This window comes from Delphinus delphis, chromosome 14 (genome assembly GCF_949987515.2).
Source record: "Delphinus delphis chromosome 14, mDelDel1.2, whole genome shotgun sequence".
Classification (NCBI taxonomy): Eukaryota; Metazoa; Chordata; class Mammalia; order Artiodactyla; family Delphinidae; genus Delphinus; species Delphinus delphis.
The window spans coordinates 44,413,904-44,430,939 of NC_082696.1; positions in this window are offsets into that span (position 1 = coordinate 44,413,904).

A 17,036-nucleotide genomic window follows, 5' to 3' on the forward strand; every position below is an offset into this window, starting at 1 on the left:
GATAAAATGGACTTGAAAAAATTACTTTGCTTACCCAGTGTCACTCAGCTGGTAAGTATCAAAAGTTAGACTCAAACACAGTTCTTTCTACAAGTGAATTATTTGCTCTTACACATTATGCTATAGTTGTCTAATATTGCTTTGGTGCTTTCTAAAGTTTTCTTTAATAATATGTTATTAATCAGAGGGGTTGCTGTTTAAAACCACTCCAGTTCAAGATCCAACATGGACATTGGTTTTACAATATCTCTAGAGAGAATTTATTAAAAAGCAGTAAATTAAGCATTTTTACACAGGCGGAATGGGTTTGCCAATAACTCTGGGGAAGCAGAATATTCTTAATCTTTATTTATTTTTTCAGTTACCTAAAATCAGTTGTATAAATCCTAAATGAAGTTATTGTTTTGAAATTTAATTAATTACATACTTATTCTTTTGCCTCTGATATATTTGGCAATTGTGCCTATCCCCCCCAAAAAAGGAAAGAAGAAATACAATAAAAGCATTGATTTCTGAAATATAATTTTAAATCTCTAATCCTAAAAAATAAGCTACTATAAAATGAAATGCTAGTTGTTATTTATAACATTATCCTGGTAAAAAAAAAAAAAAAAAGCCTGGGGCTTCCCTGGTGGCGCAGTGGTTGAGAGTCCGCCTGCCAATGCAGGCGACGCGGGTTCGTGCCCCGGTCCGGGAAGATCCCACATGCCGCGGAGCGGCTGGGCCCGTGAGCCATGGCCGCTGAGCCTCCGCATCCGGAGCCTGTGCTCCGCAACGGGAGAGGCCACGACAGTGAGAGGCCCGCGTACCGAAAAAAAAAAAAAAAAAAAACCCTAGCTGCTAACTGATATAACACAGTGGCATGAAAGTATATTCATAGAGAGATTAATCTAAAAATAAACAAGAGTTTCTCAGGAGCAAAATGAGCATATGCCTTTATGTTCATAAAGTCTTCAGATTCAAATGTCTGATAAAATGAAAGACAGATTAAGAAAGGTGATTTTTCATTAGATAATGCATAGAAAGTACATGATATAATATCCTGATCACAGTTTTACAAAATTACTATTTATTTTTTCTTTTTCCAAATATTAATGAGTAATGAGAATACCTTACCCCTGGCACTTTTAATCCCTCTTCTCTATTTTGGTCTGTCTGGTTTTGTCCCTTATCATTTATCACAATACAATGTACTACTTATTTTATTTATGTATCTCATTATTGTCTGTCTTGCCATTAGAATGATAGGAATTTATGATTAATTTATTACTACTAGATTCCTAGTGTCTAGAATGATGCCTGGTCCACAGTAGGTGGTCAATAAATTCTAATTGAGTAAATAAATTTGCTTAATTTATAAAGAACTTTGTTGGGAATAATAAAATCAGAGATTTAAAAAAAATTTATATCTGAAGAAGTCAGAATAAAAGGGTATTGTTGTGTGGCTGTAATCTAGTAAAATATGGAGCATGAATATGTGGAGATTTATAAATAAAAACAAAGAACTTCAGTGATATAAAAGCACTTTGAGACCAATTTGTATGTAAAAACTAAGCATTTAGCTGTCAGACATTGTGAGCAGTTCACACAGATTTCCCCATGTGTCACACTCTTCCCTCAGGAACCACGGGGGCCATGCGGTATCAGCTGTTTTACTCAGCAGGTGTGATTCAACAGCTCTTTCCGGTAAGGCATGTGCATCTGAGATATTTTCTTTTTTTTTAATTCAAGAGATCTAAATGTAATCTGGTAAAATATAGTGGTTCTGTTTACAAAATTCTAAATGCCAGAAGCCATCTATCATTCTAATCATCATCACTGTTTTCCTCCTCATAGCTTTTTCAGAGGAAAGGAGTTTTAAACATGGTAAATGTCGCCATGTCTCAGAACGAGAAAGGAGAAAGGAAATTTAGTTCTGATTTTCTCTTCTCTTGTTTTCTCTAATTTCTTATTAGATAATAGATTTCTTATTAGATCATAAATCTTTTATAAGCCTTTAAATGTATATGGAGGTTAAAAGTGTAGCTTTTGGAGGAAGAAAAAGCTTCACTTGAATTCCAGCTCTGCTGCTGTGGAAACATCTCTGGTGATTTGTCTGTTTGCCCCCTTCCCATCCTTCTCTGTGCTTCTTGAGGCTGAGTTCCAAGGGCTGCAGCTCTTGGGCTGCCAGTTGGGATTGGCCAATGGGAAGTATGAGATGGAGCCTTGCTCCCACCCAGCCTCAGGCATTCTGGCAGTGGTTATGTTCCTCTCACTCACAACTCCTGTTGGTGTGGGTTCTCTTATTCTCAGCTTCTAGTGCTCACAGGGTTCAGATAACACCGTTCTCTCCCCTTGCTCTTTTAAGTGTGGAATATACTGGCTTCCTGCTGTTGTGCCTGCCTGATGTTTAACCACCCCATATTAGTTCCCCTAACCCTGCCCACCACTCTGGATAGAGTCCCTTCTGTAGGGACACACCAACTGAAACATCAGTTTCTTTATGTGTAAATTGGAGGCAATGTCTACCTTTTGGCTTGTTGGGGTGATAAAATGATATCACATATTTAAATTATCTAACACAATGCCTGGCATAAATTGAACTATCTTGGTGGTAACTGCGATGGCAGGGCTAGTAATAATAATGGTTTTTATTATCTAGCCAGAACAGCAATGATTTTAGCAGTTTTTGTGTTTATTGCATACATTTCTCAAGGGGCAGAACACAGATGAGCATGATAAGATTTCAAAAGAAAAAAAATATAACTTTTGTAACTGTTTTTATAATATCAGTGTCTGTGACAGAAACAACAAACAAACACATCTTGGCTCCTAAGGAAGGTAATCCTACAGTCGTATGTCCATGTTGCTGCAAAAGCAGTTATGATGAGTTCAGTGATTGCGTCGGGGTTTGTTGTGGCTAACCGCCAGCCAAATCTTTTCTTCTGAAACTCCATGCACGTATTCCTTGTATCCTAAAACTGAAGTATTGTGTAGGCCACTGACTATTTCCAGAAACTCAAATTGATGCCATCTATTTGAATGGAACAGATGGAAACATCTGTTTCAAATGTTACTCTGGTTATTGTTATAGCCCAGATCCTCAGCATAGAAGACACTGAGATCACTACCCTTTAACTCAAGAATCCTACTTTGAAGCTAGGGCAGTACACACCATGATACACACCAGCTGTATCATAGTGATATTTTCTTCTGTGCTTCAATTTTCATAATTTGAATTAGGACATTGACAGATTTCCATCAGAATCACTATTAAAATGGTGCTCTATAATTCAGAGCAGTTAGAAAACTCTTGGGTCTGTGGACTTGAGTAGTGAGATAAATTGTTGAGAAAGACAATTACTGACTTAATGGTATCATTTTACAAACCAATAAATTAAAATTTGAAAAAATTTTTTTTTTTTGGCGGTACCGGGCCTCTCACTGTTGTGGCCTCTCCCGTTGTGGAGCACAGGCTCCGGACGCGCAGGCTCAGCAGCCATGGCTCACGGGCCCAGCCGCTCCGCGGCATGTGGGATCTTCCCAGACCGGGGCACGAACCCGTGTCCCCTGCATCGGCAGGTGGACTCTCAACCACTGCGCCACCAGGGAAGCCCGAAAACATTTTTATGAATAGAAAATAATCTTTCAGTATTGTGTCATGAACTTGAACTAGGATGAGTTAAATGGGAGTGGTGTACTAGTAAGAATTGATGTATTGGAAAAAATACAATTACAGATACAACGTTAATCCAATAGCTAAGTGGATTATCAAGAAAACAAATGAAATGTTTAGATAAGTATATTGGCATGTAGAAATAGAGGTGATTATCATTTCAATCCAGTGTCTTAACATATAAAGATCGTGGTTCATTTTTACAGAAAAAGCTACTTGAAAGAAGTAGATTCTAAAATTAGTTTTAAAACTCTTCCCTCAACTGATGAAGGAAAGGCAGGATATAATGTAAGAGATTTGCTTTTCCATGTAAACAATCATTTATGGCCACACGAGACAAGAATTTTGCCATAATATTTATAAATTTGTCAAAGCTTTTGCCATGAAAAGAGAAGAAAAACTGGCATATTAACTCAATTTAAAAGCCACATATCTTCAGCAGCGATATTCATTGAGTAAATTTGCATTTTGTCATCATGTGGCTCATTTTGCTTTTGTTTGCTTGTTTTTGTTTTCCCTAAGGAAATATGCACAGAGCATAGTTTGGACTTGTTTTTCTCCCCCTCTTCCAGAAAAGCATGTTAGGTGGATAAGGACAAGATGGGAGGAGCAAGATTAAATACATGATTGTCGTGTTTATAGTCATCCATCACTTGGGGAGTAACATGCTTTTCTTTTTTCATCAAGTCAAAAAGCAAGGAAATTTAAAATAAAATTAACATAATTTTGTCGATGTGTCAAAGTGAGCTTTTCATATCTGTCTAAAATGTAAATGTCAGTCAAAAAAACAGTTGGATATCATTTTGGTGAATATTTTTCTTTAGTCTCACCAGAAACAAGTTTAACTATCCCCAACTTTTTAAAAAAATTATATATAAGACCTAATTATGCAGAAAAAGATGAAATCATATTGGGTGCCCAATATATAGTATTACTTTTTCTGCTCTGGTATTCTAAAGTAAAGTTGTGTTGAAGGAAAAGTTCTTAAAGAAATCTGATTCCAAGTCCTCTTAAAACAGTTATAATTAAATTCACAACTATCAGAACTAGCCTTGTTTGATAAGAATTGCAGCTAAAATGTTTCCCTTGCTTTCACTTTCAACTTACTTGCTGCATCTATAAAAGAAGAACAGTGGAAATGTTCTGTTTCCAAAAATAAATAAAGTTCAACTAGTACTTTACTTATTGGTTGTTAAACGGTTGTTTGACTTGAAAAATGTTCAAAATCTATATATGTATGCATTTTATCTCTCACAGAGGTAAGTCAGAGTTAGGAAGACTGTGAGCATGCTAATTTCTTTTGCAGGGTGGTGCAAATTAATTTGTCCATAAAAAATGTTTTAAATGTTTTTCAATGCATTTACTTCTACAGTAAATTCGTTAAGTAGTATCAAATACATATTCACTAGTAATAATTTATTTTTTCAGAATACAAAATTTCAAAGATTTTTTTCTTGGTTCTGTAGAATTTGCAAGAGCAGGTGACACAGAAACAAGAAAATGTTAACCCTGAAGAACTATGTTATAAAGCTATGTGATTTAGCTACTTCCACAATTTTCTAAAATAAAATCTAAAAATTTTATGAGAATACTTTAGTTATTTTAATAAGTTGTAAGTCATTACAAGAATCTTCTAATCTTATTGACACATATTGACACTCTAGTTGTTTCATTAATTTGAACTTGAAATTGTAAGTATGTTCATAAAAGCCTCAATTTTTTTTACAAACAAATATCATCAAAAAGCAATATTTTACAACATCCACTAGGTTGGAGCATGGTATTTTGCTCAATATGGAAAAAATATGGTTCTTACATTTTTGAAGATTAGCAAAATCTCTCTTCTTACAAATGTGGCATCTGAAAACCTCCAACAGGGGAAAATGTCAAAAAAATTCATTTTTCTAATCTATTACAATACTGTTTGCTTCTTGGATGAAGCCAGGTGGTAGGAGATGGGATTGGATAGGTGATTTTGATTAAATATTCTTATATAGGTTTTGAAATTTAAATTATGTGAGTATATTATTGACTCAAAAAGTCAAATTAAAATTTTAGAAAAATGAAAGCATTGTCTCTATTTCAGTTGTTAGTTATTTGTTTTCATAGTTTCACATAGTTTGTGAAGAAGCTACTATACTACCACTTCAAATTAATAGAAATAATAAAATGTTAGCTGGAAGGTTCTAGGAACATTTATCTGTATGTGGGCATAGAGAACTACATAATGCTTAGTGCCATGTCAGTTGGATAAGAGATGACTGTTTTTCCTTCTCCCTAAGGAGGAAAAATGTTAACACAAATCACAAATGCTTAGACCCAGTCAATGCTTTTGGAAGGAAATACACTATCTTTAAGTTCAAATGATAGTAAAGTCTGAGTCCCTTTATTGTTAATTCCAGATTTATTTCTTTACATTAACCAAGCCCATTAACAACCCTTCTGTTTGTATGTTTTGGGTCCTCTACTGTTTGAACTCAGAACGCAACATCATTTGAATGTTAGAAAACCCTCCCCTTAACGTACAGTGATGCCAGATCAAGACAACTGACAAACATTAGCAAGGTATCTGAATTTGAGATTAACATCAGAGAATGATAGAATGATGGGTACTAATATAATGCTTTTTCCAAGAAACACAAAATACCTTACTTTTAAAATTTAGTCTTTATTCAGATACAGGTATTTGGCAGAAAGTTTCTCAAAAGTTATTGATGTAGACTATAATTTCAAGGAAAATAACTGGCAAAATTTGTTGTCAGTGATGAATTGTAAGTCAAGTGAAAATTAGGATTTTGGAAATTGTACCCACTATTGTGATCCCAATGATTTCTCAAGTCTTAAAGCCTTTCCTTATGAGATAACTATAGGTGGTGATATTAACTAACATATGTAATTAATATTGTATAATGAGATGTGCCAAAACTTGGAAGATTTGCATAAATAAGTGAACCAGTATTTTTCCAAATGACCAATGGATAATGTTGCACTATCATGAATGGATAAAACATCCTTTCAGAGTACAAGCTAGATCAGTGGATGTTAGTGTAAAAAGCTTATTGACAGGGTTTCCGTTTCCACATTACTTGTCAAGTTTTGGTGTAGTATCAAGGAATAATATCCACAATTATCTGAAAAATCTATTAAAATTCTCATCCCTTTTCCAACTACATATGTGTGTGAGACTGGATTGCCTTTGCATATGACAGCAACACAATATCTGACTACAAAAGCTGATATGAGTCTCAGGTGCTCTTCCGTTAATCCAGACATTAAAGAGTACTTGAAAAAATGTAAATAATACCTTTCTCATTTCCATTTTGGAAAATATTTTTATAAAATAATATATTTATATTAACATATAATAGGCTTATTTTAAATTTTAAATGAATTAATGAAATTAATTTTTTTTGTTTTACTCTCTAATGTGCTAAATATCAATATATGTAACCTGCATAACCAAAACTCTTTGGAGTCCTCAGCACACTTTAAGCATCTAAAGAGGTCCTGAGAACAAAATGTTTGAGAACTGCTATTCTACAAAATCCTCAACTGAATACAGTGACAAGATTAATTACACAATTTATTTGAGAATATCTATTAAATTGAGATTATCCTAATAACAAATCAATCACTGAACATAGACTGACAATGGGCAGAACATCCCTAAACATCAGTCTGCTTAAATTAAATGAAATTATATATTGCTAATCCCTTTGAAAAGCTAAATAGATAGAAGTTAAATTGATAATACAAGTTAATTAAAAATAACTACCTTTCCAGATATCCTGAATAATTTAACACCCTTTGGTGGTATTATTTACAGTGTTACATTGCTAAGCTTTGTTGTTGTTTTTTCTTGAGTGTTAGATGAAAAAGAAATAACTAATTTGCATGTTTGCATATATTTGCATATCACCTTTAAAACTTTACTCCTCAGTATGTAAACTAAAAGAAAAAGAATGAATTAGCACAATTTACAGTGATTATATTCACGGCCCATATTCTGCATAAAACACTTAAACTTTTTAATGTTTAATGTAATACAATTTGAAATTGAGAATAGTAGACATGGATACAGATCTACAGTGTAAAACATGTATAAAGAACTCAATATAAGATGCAGATGACCTTGCCCAGGAGGAGGATGGGGTAGCAGGTAAATAAAAGGAATGTAGGAGACAAGACATTCTTTATCTGCCCTAGCTCTGCTGTTAGACAATGTATATTGTAAACATTGATAACCCTAACCTACATATAGATATATATGTCTGCATATTTTCTATATTATACATCAATATTCTATATATTTTATATTAATATTGTAAACAAACACTTCAAGAGTTCTCAGGGTGGCCTTGACATCTTTGGCAGGTTGCCATCTCTAAAATGCAGTTTAGGTCTCACAATTATTTAAAGCTAGAGTATATTTTGCACTTATCATTTTATTAAAAATAATGGAAACCTGAAAAACTGTTTTTATTAGTGGAAATACAATCGAGGCAAAGGCTCAAATCATTGCTCATGCCAAAATCAATGGATAGCCTCAGTAAAGTATTCCATAGATTTAAGCTTAATGCAAGTGTGAAGAAAGAAGGAAAATGGAATGTGTTCAACATACTATGATACATAAACATAAACACACACATAATATATATAATATACAAAAGTAGTATAGGATACTGTGTTTAACAGATGACATGACAGGATGCATTAATAATCAGCCAGGGGATCTATGGAGATATTTGTAAGGACATAGCTTGGCTATAGATTCATTTTAAGGAGAAGATACTCTTGAAATATTTTTTTGGAGGGAGACAAAGTTTGTAAGAACATTTTAAACATGTCTTACTTTCTTCCCTAGTCCATTCTCAAGATATCAGCCAGCGATTCTTCAAACTGCAAAATGAATCAAAATGGACTTTTCAAATATTGCATTTGCACTCAGGATAAAATTCAAAACCTTTATTGCAGTATATGAGGTCAACAACTTGTTTCTTTCCAAGCACTCTGGGCTCGCCCAGAATCCCTCTCCCTTCCCTCACTACAGATGACCAGTGGGATTTGCCCAGTTCTTTGAATAGGGCATGCCTTTTCCTGTCTCAAAGCATATACCCAAGCCCAGTGCTTCTGTTGGAACCTTTCTCCTTCTCTCTTTAATTTTTACTGATTGATAAATGTTTCCAATTGCCATTCTCCCCCACCAGTACAGCCCTGCTCCAACCTAAATTATTTCCTTTTACCTGATGCTTTCCTAAAAACCTGTGATTTTCTTTCATAATTATTATCACACTATATAAGTTTATACAGTATTGTGAAAGTTTGGTTTGATATCTTTCTCCACTTTGGAGAACGTTTAAATTTTATTCACTGTTGTGTCCTCAGAATATAGAATCTTTCACATAGATAACAGTAATGTGTTGAGTGAATACAAAAATGAAAGTCAGTATTACAATCTATGCTTAATTTCTTGCTCAATAACCTGAAGGATGCCCAACTCAGTGCCCTGCAGTTACCATCATTCTTTCTTTTTTCATATGTTGTGTTTGTTCTAACTATATTTATTGAAATATAATCTTTTGTCTTTTAAATTTAATAATAAAAATGCTGCCTTGGGCTTCCCTGGTGGCGCAGTGGTTGAGAGTCCGCCTGCCGATGCAGGGGACACGGGTTCGTGCCCCGGTCCGGGAGGATCCCACATGCCGCGGAGCGGCTGGGCCCGTGAGCCATGGCTGCTGAGCCTGCGCGTCCAGAGCCTGTGCTCCGCAACGGGAGAGGCCACAACAGTGAGAGGCCCGCGTAACGCAAAAACAAACAAAACAAAACAAAAAATGCTGCCTTGCATTTTGAATGCCTGTCCTTTTTTTTAAAAAAAAGCTTTATTTAGATGTAATTATCATATCATAAAATTAACCATTTTAAGTCTATAATTCCAGGTTTTTAGTATAGTTAGAGTTCAACTATCACCCTAATCTAATTTTGGAACATTTTTACCACTTCAGAAGGAAACCCAGCAATCATTAGCAGCCCCTGACAATGCTCCCTCCAATCATAGGCAAACCACAAAGCCACTTTCTGTCTCTCTGTATTTCTTCTGGAAATTTCATATGAATGGAATCATACAATATGTGATCTTTTGGGACTGGCTTCTGTTTTTCTATTTAATTCATTTTCTTAGTCACTGATTTTTATTTACTTTTACAAAGATACCAATCTGTGATTGGGAGTTTAAAAAGAGGGTCTTTATCCACAGGTAGGTTGAGAAGCACTATTTTGACAAATATGTATACATTGTGCATGTAATTGCTGGACAAATGACCACTTAGATCATTAGACGTCTTAAATATGTTCATATATATGATTAAAAGCAACCAAAACACTCTTGTACATTTGACTTTCAAAAAAGCCTTCAGAAACCCATGATAGGTGAAAGCAAGATACGACTCCTACGTGGGTACTGTCTGGGTGCGAGAGTGGTAACGCAGGCATCCTCTCTGAGATCTCCTCGACCAAAGCTCTAAGCACTAAAATGTTTATCACAGATGCCGTCAGGTCATCCTAATTAAGCAGCATGTGTGTGTGTGTGTGTGTGTGTGTGTGGAATTTTTAAAAAAGATTTCTTCTACCTGTGATAGTTTACTTTTCTCAGATATGTACATGTATTTGCATTTGTATATAATTTTTCAAACTTTATTTTCCAAAATATTTGAACGCAAATCTTCATGCAGCAGAGGTTAGACTCAAAGGCTATGGTAGTGACTGCATAGAAGGTATGTCTGAGTAAAGCATGCATAGTGATGACATTCTCCAGAAAATCAAGAGAGATTTGCTAGCAGAGTAGAGGCTTATCTGTGATTAATGTATATCAAGAAAAAAAAAAAAACTTATCTAAACACAAAGAGAAAGGGATAGACGTGGTCATTTCATAGAATCCAAAAGTTGGTAGGTTATTTAGGATTATTCTTGTTTGAAGTGTTACTTATTTAACTGACAAAATAAAAGCAAGGGAAACGTTAGCTCAGTATTCTGTATTCTACATCTAATTAAAATTGTGCTTACTGTCTGCCACTGACTATTCTATTTTAAATATGCTAAACTTTTAGTTCTTACAACAGTCCCATTTCTGTCATTCCAATTAAAAATTGTGTCACATGTACTAAGTGGTAGAATGGGCTTCAGAACACACAGACACACACACACACACACACACATGCGCACGCGCAGGGGTTTATATATTATTCACTGAATTCACTAGCAAAGAAGAAAAAATGTCACAACCCAATCTCTTATGCTTGGTTCCAGGGTAAAATATTCTCAGAATGTGAGATGATTTTTTTCTCCTCTACACAAGCAATGTAAACACAAATAGTACTTGTAGGATATCTTCCAAAAGGTTTTGTTAAAACAATGGATTGTGAGATGAGTCCATCCGAAAAATTGTTTCAACTATAACTAAAATGCCTCTAGTGGATAAACTGTATAACCAAACTAAAATTAAACTTATCTTTTTACTTGAAGATTCCCATCGATGAAAATTCAAATTGATCATTTCTTTTATTTATTTATTTATTTTTGGCTGTGTTGGGTCTTCGTTGCGGGCTTTTCTCTAGTAGCAGCCAGCGGGAGCTCTCTTCATTGCAGTGCATGGGCTTCTCATTGTGGAGGCTTCTCTTGTTGCAGAGCACGGGCTCTAGGCACGCGGGCTTCAGTAGTTGTGGCGCACAGGCTTAGTTGCTCTGCGGCACGTGGGATCTTCCCGGACCAAGACTTGAACCCATATCCCCTGCATTGGCAGGCGGATTCTTAACCACTGCGCCACCAGGGAAGCCCTCTAATTGATCATTTCTGAAATTGAGATAAGTATGTAATTTGGAGTCTTAAAGAACAAATATTACAAGAGCCTCCCCCAAATTGTTCTTTGGATTATATTATTTCTATACTACAAGCCAGGCCTATGAAACTGATGTTGACTCTTTTTAAATTAAAAACAAAACAAAATCCTAGAAAGAATACCTGTCAAAGTAAAAATTTTTGTTTTCCTCTATGAAAATCTTCCTTCAATTGTCTCTGCATTTCAGATGTGAAATTCCATCTTCTCTGGGCCCCTAAACAACTTAAATGCCGTACTAATACCTTCATATCCTTGCTTCATAGGTATCAATCAATACTATCAAAGGAAAAAATAAGAGGAAATGTTCGAATTGATAAATGTGTTCAACTCACAAGAGAGAGGAACACTGAACTTTCCTATGAGAAAAACTGTCCTTTCCATGAACTTTAAAAGCATGAATCTCCTGGGCACATGAAGAAATTGGTAAAAACAGCAACATCAGCTACTTTTACTGATAACTTGCTTTGATCGTGCTACATAACTATCCCTTGTCTCAGGCTGAACTTTACATAAATAGTTAAGGATAAATTACTAGGACATGAGATTTTCTTTTCTATCAGTTGGGGATATTTTAGTTATTATCAAAGAATAGCCTGAATAAATAGTCACATTGTTGTTTAGTTTAATAATTACATATTTTAATTATTTTTCAAGATTTTGCAGTCCTTGATGATGCGTGTTTCTAAAGTTTACAAGAACATTACGGTACTTGAAATGGTAGGTTCTTTTAGAACAAGCATAATACATTAATTACATATCTCTAAAAGGGATACACAAAGATGATGAATAGATTCATAGCAATTAAGGCCAATTTATTTCCACCAAATAGATAATTTCAGGTCTATTACTAGTTTTCTAATTCTTTAAAAATCTTAAAACACTGTTAACTTTGATCAAATTATTTTTTAGCAACTACTAAGATAATCAATGTTCATGTTTCCCCCTTTTCATGATTAATGTAGCTAAATATGGCTTTGGATTTCTTACAGTGAGGTATTTTCGTATTCCTAGAATGAACGCTGTTCAGTCATGGCCACTGGTCTTTGAAAATATTTCTGAATTTTAATTGCTAACATTTTATTTGGGAATTTTTTTCCTAGTTTCCAAAATATTGGTGTTGTGTGTGTGTGTGTGTGTGTGTGTGTGTGTGCGTGTGTGCATAACCTGCATGGTAAGTTAATAAGACTTCAAAGTATCAGTTCTATTTTTAAAAAAATTTTATTGGATTATAGTTGACTTAAAATGTTGTGTTAGTTTCAGGTGTACAGGAAAGTGATTCAGTTATACATATATTCATTCTTTTTTCAGATTCTTTTCTCATATGGGTTATTATAGAATACTGAGTAGAGTTCCCTGTGCTATACAGTAGGTCCTTGTTGGTTATCTATCTTATATATAGTAGTATGTGTATGTTCATCCCAAGGTCCTGATTTATCCCCCCACCCACGTTTCCCCTTTGGTAACCATAAGTTTATTTTCTGTATCTGTAAGTCTGTTTCTGTTTTGTAAATAAGTTCATTCGTATCATTTTTTAAAATTTGATTTCACATATGAGAGATATCATATGATATTTGTCTTTCTCTAACTTACTTCACTGAGCATCATAATCTCTAGGTCCATCCATGTTGCTGCAAATGGCATTACTTCTTTCTTTTTTACTGCTGAGTAATAGTCCATTGTATATATATACCACATCTTTATCCATTCCTCTGTCAATGGACATTTATGTTGCTTCCATGTCTTGGCTACTACAAATAGTGCTGCAATGAACACTGGACTGCATTTATCTTTTCAGATTATGGTTTTCTCTGGATATATGCCCAGGAATGGGATTGCTGGATCATGTTGTAGTTCTATTTTTAGTTTTTTAAGGAACCTCTATGCTGTTTTCCATAATGGTTGTACCAATTTACATTCCTACCAACAGTGTTGGAGGGTTCCCTTTTCTCCACACCCTCTCCATCATTTACTGTTTGTGGACTAGTTCTATTTTTTATGACATGTAATTAATTTCTGCTTTAATTTGTTCTATTTAATATTATTTTCCTAATTTTATTTATTTATATTACAGTTTCCTGAGTTAAATCTTTTATTATTTTTTTGTTATTATAACAATTTTTTAAAGTTTTTAAGTTATGAATTTTTCACTGACTATAGATTTGTCCTTATTCTAAAAATTTATTGACCTATGCTCGTTGAACAACAAATTTGTCTTTTTATTCAGTTCTTTTAAATTATACTGATTAATATTCTTGAAAAATAATTGATTAAATGGTCTTTATTAGTTTTTGTCATTCATTCTTCATTTATATGTTACACCTCATTAGAGATATTACCAAATTTAAACCTAATTTGGGGAAGTACAGTGTCAATGTTAAACTTAAGAGTTCTAATATCAATTCTACTTTTGAAAAAAAACATAGTAATTATTACATTACTCCAAAAATTGGTTTGGGGAGCAGTAAAAGTGACTTTGTTTCCTATTTACAAAATACAACTTTAAAAGGTAATTTTTTTATTTACAAAATATAATTTTACAAAAATCACTTCAAAATGAATTAAAGACTTGAGATCTGAAAACATAATAGTCCTAGAAGTAAACATACCCTCTTTGATATCAGTCTTAGTAATGATTTTTTGGACTTGACACCAAAATGAAGGTAACCAAAGCAAAAATAAACAAGTGAAATAAAATCAAACTAAGAAGTTTCTACACAGTAAAGGAAACCAGAAACACCTATTTTTTTCTGGCAGGGGGGCTCCCTTTTGCTTGGAGTATCATCTTCCATCCCTTCACTTTAGCCTATGTTTGTCTTTAGAGCTGAGATGAATCTCCTGGATGCAGCACATAGTTTGGTCTTATTATTATTATTATTATTTTTTGCGGTACACGGGCCTCTCACTGTTGTGGCCTCTCCCGTTGCGGAGCACAGGCTCCAGACGCGCAGGCTCAGCGGCCATGGCTCACAGGCCCAGCCGCTCCACAGCGTGTGGGATCTTCCCGGACCGGGGGCACGAACCCCTGTTCCCTGCATCGGCAGGCGGACTCTCAACCACTGCGCCACCAGGGAAGCCTCTGGTCTTATTTTTTAACCCATCTAGCAACTCTGTGATTTTTGATTGGTAAAGTCAATCCATTTAATTTTCAGTGATTAATAATAAATGAGGACTTAGTACTGACATTTAATCTTTTGTTTTCCGGTTGCTCTTTATTTTCATTGTTTCTTTTTCCTTGTGGTTGTCTGCCATTTTAGTGTGGTGGTTTTCTATGATGTTTTTATCAGTTTCCTCTTTTTTGATGTTTTGTGTCTCTGCTCTAAATGCATGTTTTGTGGTTACCGTGAGGTTTGTATATAATATCTCATAGATAAAATAGTATTTTTTCTGCTGATAGCATCATCTTATCTTCATTTGTCTATATGGGCTCTGTCCTTTTCCTCTTCCCCTTCAATGTTTTTGTTGTCTCAAATTATTCCTTTTAATGTTGTGAGTTCATTACCAAATTGAAGTAGCTATAGTGATTTTTACTACCTTTTTCCCTTTAAGCTTTATGCCATAATTAAGTGCTTAACAACCTATTCTGATGTAGAGTTGCAATTTTCTGATTCTGCCCGGTATATTTATTACCTTCATCAAAGCTTTGTGTACTTTTGCCTTTTTGTTTCAGGTAGAAGAGCTCCTTTCTACATTTCTTTGTAAGGAAGTTTTAGTGATAATGAACTCTCTCACTTCTGTTTGTCTGGAAAAGCCTTTTTTTTTTTTTCTCCTTCATATCTGAAAGATAACTTTTCTGATAGACTATTATGGGCTGACAGTATTTATCTTTCAGTATTTTGAGTATGTTACATTACTCTGTCCTGGCCTGTAGAGTGTCTGCTGAGAAATCTTCTGACAGCCTGATGGGGATTACTGTCTTTTTTTCCCCTGGCTGCCTTTAAAATTCTTTATTTTTCATGAACTTCTGACTGTTTTAAGCTAATGTGTCTTGGAGAAGGTCTTTTTGCACTGAGGTTATTAGGTGTTCTCTAAGCTTCATGAACTTGTATATCCAGTTTATTCCCCAGGTTTAGGAAGCCCTCAGCTATTATTTCTTTATAACTCTTTGCTCCTTTCTCCCTTTCTTCTCCTTCTGGGATACCCATTATTATTATGTTACCCTTCCTAATAGAGTCATGTAGTTCTTGCAGATTTATTTTTTTCACATCTTAATTTTCTATTCCCTTCTACCTGTATCACTTCTAGATTTCTGTCTTCAAGCTCATAATTCTCTCTTGCATATATTCTGCTATTTCTACTGCTTTCTTATGCATTCATCTCATTTATTGCGTTTTTCAGCTCGAGAATTCTATCTGGTTCTTTTTTAGAGTTTTGATTTCTTTTGTAAAATATTCCTTATGTTCCTTAATTTTATTCCTGAGCTCATTGAACTGCCTTTCTGAGTTTTCTTGTAGCTTATTTACTTTCTTCATGACAGATATTTTGAATTCTCTATCAGATCGCAATATTCTGTGACTTTATAAGTTTGGTTTCCTGAGAATTGTCATTTCCTTTTTGTAGTACTGTGTTACCGTGGTTTTTCATGGTGCTTGATGTGTTGTTCTTCTCCTCGTGCATTTAATGTAAGGAACACCTTCCTTATTTAGATAAAGCTTTTTTTTTTAATTTTTTAACTTCGATTCTAACCATTCAACAGGTTGGTAATTAGAAACCTTTCTTTTGCTTTTCAGTAGGTGGCGCTACAGCACAAATTTTTGGTTCCACTTACCTGCGCTGCCTCTGGCTATATTTGAGAATCTACACTTTTCACCTTTCACTGCCACTGCCAGATGTGTCGCTAGTTCTCTCCTTGTCTTTGAATGTGCCTCTGGGGTTGCTGGTGCCTTGCTGCTGCTGGTGCTGCTATAGCTGGCATCACCACTGGGAGTACAGGGATGGCAGGTGCCTCCGCCACATCCAGGGTTGTGGGCACCTATTCCTTTCTGGGGTCGTAAGGTTTCCGAAGGCCACCAAAGCAGGCAGGCGCCAGAGTCATATGTGCAGCTGCAGCTGGAGAGACAAGGTTGTAGCCCCACCAGTGGTGTTGCCCAATTCCCTATAGGCACCGCTGTGGCCAGGAGGCCAGAGCAGTGTGCTGTTACTGGGTTTTCTGGGGCTGTAGGCTTACCACCTGGGCTGGGGCACTGAGATCACTGGCATTGCCTCCACCGTTTCACATGCTCTGTGTGTTCCAGTCTACCACCTCAATGTACAGATGTGCAGAACTCTCTGGTGTCCTGGTGTGTTGAGAAAGAGAAACCGTTCCTGACTGCAGAAATTAACTTGGTTTGTAAATACTTTTTTTTTTTTTTAACATCTTTATTGGGGTATAATTGCTTTACAATGGTGTGTTAGTTTCTGCTCCACAACAAAGTGAATTAGTCATACATAACCGTATGTTCCCATATGTCTTCCCTCTTGCATCTCCCTCCCTCCCACCCTCCCTATCCCACC